The following is a 6490-nucleotide window of genomic DNA, read 5'->3' as shown; positions in this document are numbered from 1 at the left end:
ATTTCAGCCATCTGGTCGCTAGGGTCCAAATTACCCTAGCAACCATGCATTGATTTGAATAAGAGACTGGAATATGAATAGGAGAGGCCTGAATAGAAAGAGGAGTAATAAAAAGTAACAATAACAATAAATGTGTAGCTTTACAATTTAAAAACTACAAAAAAAAGAAATAAAGACCAGTTGAAAAGTTGCTTAGAATTAGCCATTCTATAACATACTCAGAATTAACTTAAAGGTGCCAGACGAGTTCCAATCAGTAACTAAGGGCACTTGTTAACCAGCTGCTAATGAGTAGCCACGTGCTGAATGAAATCAGGGAAAAGACTCATTTGTATAATGTCAATGGGGGGGGGGGTTATCCAACATCCCACATGCTCTTTTGGCAGCTGCCGCCCTGCAGTGTTCAGTTCCTTAGTTCAATTCCGGCCAAGTTTTAATGCCCCCCCCAGGTCTGTGTGGGTTTCTTCCAGACACTCCGTTTCCATCCCCCATCCCAAATACATTCAGACAGATCTATTGGCTCCTGATAAAACTGCTCCCACGGTGCATGAATGTGATAGGTCTGTTAGATTGTCAGCTCCTTGGGGCAATTTTCAATTTTGAAATCTGACATGGGGCTAGACATTTTGTCAATTTCCCAGCTGCCCCTGGTCATGTGCCTGCACTTTAGGAGAGAAATGCTTTCTGGCAGGCTGCCGTTTTTCCTTCTCAATATAACTGAATGTGTCTCAGTGGGACATGGGTTTTTACTATTGAGTGTTGTTCTTAGATCTACCAGGCAGCTGTTATCTTGTGTTAGGGAGCTGCTATCTGTTTACCTTCCCATTGTTCTTTTGTTTGGCTCCTGGGGGGGAAAAGGGAGAGGGGTGATATCACTCCAACTTGCAGTACAGCAGTAAAGAGTGATTGAAGTTTATCAGAGCACAAGTCACATGACTTGGGGCAGCTGGGAAATTGACAATATGTCTAGCCCCATGTCAGATTTCAAAATTGAATTTAAAAAAATATGTTTCCTCTTTTGAGAAATGGATTTCAGTGCAGAATTCTGCTGGAGCAGCACTATTAACTGATTCATTTTGAAAATTGACAGTATCCCTTTAAGCTTGATCCTAATGTTATTAATAGGGGAAATGCATAAGAATATAGGAAAGCTGGTACTTTTTTCAAGAAAAGGTGGTGACCCTACATGTGACCCTCATAGTACTAAGTTAGCAGAGACCCCCCCCCCCCCACACACAAATATTACCCACTGCTCATATGAGCATTTCCAGCAAGTAAAATGTTTTCCCTACTGGAAAAAAAAGACCCTGAGCATGCATGGCCACGCCCCTGATCTATCCTGGCCACTCCCCCTGCTGCCAAAACCCTGCCCATGAGCTTCATAGGCCACACCCTCTCCCACACTAGCCATAGGCAACCTATAACTACAGGACCCCCTGCTCTACCCTTATGGCAGCCCTGGAAACACAGAAGCAAGTGACAATTTGGGAAATGCAGGTCTCAGGACTATAGAGTAATAATATAGTGGGCTGGAGAGAGTTGGCTGAATACAGATTAGGCCAAGTGGTTAATGTGTGGACCAGGTTTGTACTGAGATCCAAAATAGGCCCTGGCATTTCAAGTACACAGAAGCCCAAACTCTTACTTCCCAACTATCCCAACCCACAGTCTCTTGTTTGTACTGGAAAGCCCCGATTTTCTCTGCACTGAACAGGCAGAAAAAGAAACAATGTTTCTAACTTAATTGGCATTTGGCAAAGAGCCCAGAACAGCCACCAGGTGCAACTAAGATACTTTTGTAACAATTTTGAGATCAGCAAATAAGTATTTGTAACAATTTAGATAAGGGGGTGTCTTGGGAAAAGTTAGACTCACAGCTTAAAGGGCAATTCACCTTCATTAGCAAAACTGTAATATTTGGGGAAAAAACACAGAAATATGTTCAAACTTTTAAAAACTGCCAATTTTGAACATGGTAATTAGCGGATGTGGCCATAAAAATGGGTGTGATCAAAAAAGTTTGCCGCACTGCCTGCGTCAAGTTATTTGTCCCTCTTTTTATTTCCAAAAATGTTGGGAGGTATGCCAAACTGCCCCCTACTAGCCCACTGGCATCTCATAGCATTGCCAGAATATACAGATTAGGGATGCACCAAATCCACTAAATGGGATTCAGCCGAGTTCCCGAATCCTTTGTGAAAGATTCGGCCAAATATCAAACCTCTGGGAAGGGAGTGTGACTGTGGGATAGCAGGTATAGTAGGGAGAGATGGTGTCTATAGTAACAGTGGATAATAGTCTCTGGGAAGGGAGTGTGACTGTGGGATAGCAGGTATAGTAGGGAGAGATGGTATCTATAGTAACAGTGGATAATAGTCTCTGGGAAGGGAGTGTGACTGTGGGATAGCAGGTATAGTAGGGAGAGATGGTGCCTATAGTAACAGTGGATAATAGTCTCTGGGAAGGGAGTGTGACTGTGGGATAGCAGGAATAGTAGGGAGAGATGGTGCCTATAGTAACAGTGGGATAATAGTCTCTGGGAAGGGAGTGTGACTGTGGGATAGCAGGTATAGTAGGGAGAGATGGTATCTATAGTAACAGTGGATAATAGTCTCTGGGAAGGGAGTGTGACTGTGGGATAGCAGGTATAGTAGGGAGAGATGGTGCCTATAGTAACAGTGGATAATAGTCTCTGGGAAGGGAGTGTGACTGTGGGATAGCAGGAATAGTAGGGAGAGATGGTGCCTATAGTAACAGTGGGATAATAGTCTCTGGGAAGGGAGTGTGACTGTGGGATAGCAGGTATAGTAGGGAGAGATGGTGTCTATAGTAACAGTGGATAATAGTCTCTGGGAAGGGAGTGTGACTGTGGGATAAGCAGGAATAGTAGGGAGAGATGGTGCCTATAGTAACAGTGGGATAATAGTCTCTGGGAAGGGAGTGTGACTGTGGGATAGCAGGTATAGTAGGGAGAGATGGTGTCTATAGTAACAGTGGGATAATAGTCTCTGGGAAGGGAGTGTGACTGTGGGATAGCAGGTATAGTAGGGAGAGATGATGTCTATAGTAACAGTAGATAATAGTCTCTGGGAAGGGAGTGTGACTGTGGGATAGCAGGTATAGTAGGGAGAGATGGTATCTATAGTAACAGTGGATAATAGTCTCTGGGAAGGGAGTGTGGCTGTGGGATAGCAGGTATAGTAGGGAGAGATGGTGCCTATAGTAACAGTGGGATAATAGTCTCTGGGAAGGGAGTGTGACTGTGGGATAGCAGGTATAGTAGGGAGAGATGGTACTATAGTAACAGTGGATAATAGTCTCCTGGGAAGGGAGTGTGGCTGTGGGATAGCAGGTATAGTAGGGAGAGATGGTGCCTATAGTAACAGTGGGATAATAGTCTCTGGAAGGGAGTGTGACTGTGGGATAGCAGGTATAGTAAGGGAAAGATGGTGCCTATAGTAACAGTGGATAACAGTCCTCTGGGAAGGGAGTGTGACTGTGGGATGGCAGTGTATAGTAGGGAGAGATGGTTGCCTATAGTTAACGTGGATATAGTCTCTGGGAAGGGAGTGTGACTGTGGGATAGCAGGTCTAGGTAGGGCGAGGATGGTTGTCTATAGTAACAGTGGATAATAGTCTCTGGGAAGGGAGTGTGACTGTGGGATAGCAGGTATAGTAGGAGAGAGATTGTGCCTATAGTAACAGTGGATAATAGGTCTCTGGGAAGGGAGTGTGACTGTGGATAGCAGGTATAGTAGGGAGAGATGGTGGCCTATAGTACCAGTCGGGATAGCAGGATATAGTAGGGGAGAGATGGTGCTCTATAGTAAGTGGGATAATAGTCTCTGGGGAAGGGAGTGTTGACTGTAGGGATAGCAGGTATATGTAGGGAGAGATGGTGCCTATAGTAACAGTGGGGATAATAGTCTCTGGGAAGGGAGTGTGACTGTGGGATAGCAGGTATACGTAGGGAGAGATGGTGTCTATAGTAACAGTGGAATAATAGTCTCCTGGAAGGGAGTGTGACTGTGATAGCAGGTATAGTAGGAGAGATTGCCTATAGTAACAGTGGGATAATAGTCTCTGGAAGGAGTGTGACTGTGGATAGCAGGTATAGTAGGAGAGATGGCTATAGTAAACAGTGGAGAATAATAGTCTCTGGAAGGGAGTGTGACTGTGGGGATAGCAGGTAAGTAGGGAAGATGGTGCCCTATAGTAACAGTGGATAATAGTCTCTGGGAAGGGAGTGTGACTGTGGATAGCAGGTATAGTAGGAGAGATGGTGCTATAGTAACAGTGGGATAATAGTCTCTGAAGGATGTGTGGCTGTGGGATAGAAGTATAGTAGGAGAGATGATGCCTATAAACAGGGATAATAGTCTCTGGGAAGGTATGACTGTGGGATAGCAGGTATAAGGAGAGATGGTGCCTATAGTAACAGTGGATAATAGTCTCTGGGAAAGGGAGTGTGACTGTGGGATAGCAGGTATAGTAGGAGAGAGATGTGCTATAGTAACAGTGGGATAATAGTCTCTGGGAAGGGAGTGTGACTGTGGGATAGCAGGTATAAGTAGGGGAGAGATGGTGCCTATAGTAACAGTGGGATAATAGTCCCTCTGGGAAGGGAGTGTGACTGTGGGATAGCAGGTATAGTAGGGAGAGATGGTGCCTATAGTAACAGTGGGATAATAGTCTCTGGGAAGGGAGTGTGACTGTGGGATAGCAGTATAGTAGGAGAGATGGTGCTATAGTAAACAGTGGATAATAGTCTCTGGGAAGGGAGTGTGACTGTGGGATAGCAGGTAATAGTAGGGAGAGATGGTGCCTATAGTAACAGTGGGATAATAGTCTCTGGGAAGGGAGTGTGACTGTGGGATAGCAGGTATAGTAGGGAGAGATGGTGTCTATAGTAACGTGGATAATAGTCTCTGGGAAGGGAAGTGTGACGTGGGATAGCAGGATATAGGGAGAGATGGTGCCTATAGTAACAGTGGATAATAGTTCTCTGGAGAGATTGTGCCTATAGTACATGGATAATAGTCTCTGGGAAGGGAGTGTGACTGTGGGATAGCATATATAGGGAGAGATGGTGCCATAGTAACAGGGATAATATCTCTGGGAAGGAGTGTGACTGTGGATAGCAGTATAGTAGGGAGAGATGTGCCTATAGTAACAGTGGATAATAGTCTCTGGGAGGGAGTGTGACTTGGATAGCAGTATAGTAGGAGAGATGATGCCTATAGTAACAGTGTGATAATAGTCTCTGGGAAGGGAGTTGACTGTGGATAGCAGAATAGTAGGAGAGATGGTGCCATATAACAGTGGATTAATTAGTCTCTGGGAAGGAGTGTGATGTGGATACAGGTATAGTAGGAGAGATGGTGTCTTATAGTAACAGTGGATAATAGTCTCTGGAAGAGTCGGACTTGGATGCAGAATATAGGGATAGATGGTCCTATAGTAACAGTGGATAATAGTCTCTGGAAGGGAGTGTGACTTGGATAGCATATATAAGGAGAGATGGTGCTATAGTAACAGTGGATAATAGTCTCTGGGGAAGGGACTGGTGGGATAGCAGGTATAGTAGGGAGAGATGGTGCCTATAGTAACAGTGATAATAGTCTCTGGGAAGGGAGTGTGGCTGTGGGATAGCAAGGTATAGTAGGGAGAGATGGTGCTATAGTAACAGTGGATAATAGTCTCTGGGAAGGGGAGTGTGACTGTGGGATAGCCAGGTATTAGTAGGGAGAGATGGTGCCTATAGTAACAGTGGATAATAAGTCCTTGGGGAAGGGGACGGTTCACTGTGGGATGGCAGGTATAGTAGGGGAGAGATGGTGCCCTAATAGTACAGTGGATAATAGGTCTCTGGGAAGGGACTGTGGGATAGCCAGGTATATAGCGGAGAAGGATGGTTTCCTATAGTAACAGTGGATAATGAGTCTCGTGGGAAGGGAGTGGTGACCTGTGGGCATAGCAAGGTATAAGTAGAGGGAGAGGATGGGTGGCCTTAGTAAAACGAAGTGGATAAAACCTAGTCTCTGGGAAGGGGAGGTGTGACTTGTGGGATGGCAGGTATCAGTAGGGAGAAATGGTCCTATGTAACAGTGGATAATAAGTCTCTGGGAAGGGATGGATACAGGTATAGTGAGAGATTGTGCCTATAATAAACAGTGGATAAATAGGTCTCTGGAGGATTGGCTGTGGAAGCAGGTATAGTAGGAGAGATTGTGCCTAAGTAACATGATAATAGCTCTGGGAAGGGATGTGACTGTGATACAGTATATAGGGAGAGAGGGGCCTATAGTAACAGTGGATAATAGTCCTGAGGAAGGCAGTGTGACTGGATGCAGTATAGTAGGGAAATGTGCCTATATAAACCAGTGGATAATAGTCTCTGGAAGGACTGTGGATAGCAGATATAGGGAAGATGTGCCTATGTGAACATGATAATAGTCTCTGGGGAAGGTGAGTGTGACTGTGGATAGCA

Source organism: Xenopus laevis, chromosome 6L, assembly GCF_017654675.1.
Source record: "Xenopus laevis strain J_2021 chromosome 6L, Xenopus_laevis_v10.1, whole genome shotgun sequence".
NCBI lineage: Eukaryota > Metazoa > Chordata > Amphibia > Anura > Pipidae > Xenopus > Xenopus laevis.
The sequence above is the reverse complement of the archived record's forward strand: the minus strand, read 5'-3'. Positions refer to the sequence as shown.